Source organism: Ascaphus truei, chromosome 7 (assembly GCF_040206685.1).
Source record: "Ascaphus truei isolate aAscTru1 chromosome 7, aAscTru1.hap1, whole genome shotgun sequence".
Classification (NCBI taxonomy): Eukaryota; Metazoa; Chordata; class Amphibia; order Anura; family Ascaphidae; genus Ascaphus; species Ascaphus truei.
The window spans coordinates 27810256-27810985 of NC_134489.1; positions in this window are offsets into that span (position 1 = coordinate 27810256).

Below are 730 nucleotides of genomic sequence, written 5' to 3' on the forward strand. Positions count from 1 at the left end.
AATTATAAAAAGGGGGTGTACAGATAGCCCTCATTGAGGCCTTGAGGTGATAATGTACCCAATGTGTAAATCCATTTTGACTCCCTTTGGAGGAGGGTTCTGTCCCAGTCCCCCTTCCTCTGCCCTCGTATCAGATGGTCAATACCACAGAATGCTATAGCCTTCAGGTCTCCATCATGACACAAGTTAACGTGTCTAGCTAGAGGTTTGTCTGCCTTGTTCCTAATTGTACCGATATGCTCCAGTACTCTCTGTTTGAGACACCGTTTGGTTTTCCCCACATACACCTTTCCGCATTTGCAGATGCCTTGGTATATTATACTTGTGCCTAGACAGTTAATAAAACCATGTATTTGGTATGTCTTAGTATTATTCCAGTTGTTAAATTGCTTAGTGATTTTCATATATTGACATGCCTTGCACCTTTGACAGGTGTACGAGCTTGACGATACATATAGACAACGGATAAGAGCGTGGTGGGAGATATTCAGCTTTGAAAATTATCTGACGGCTGAATTAATCCCCAGAGGCCTACGAGCAAATGTTGCCCCAGCACACAACATAGTGGATGAGGACTTTATCAGATCCTGGGAACTGGTTTTGAAACAATGTTCTATCATGCTGATGAATTTATTATTAGAATACCAGAAACACAAACTGAAAACCATAGAGAGTGTTCTGGAGCAGAAACTATCAGAGGTCGATTCATGGAGATCTAATCCTAAATTCA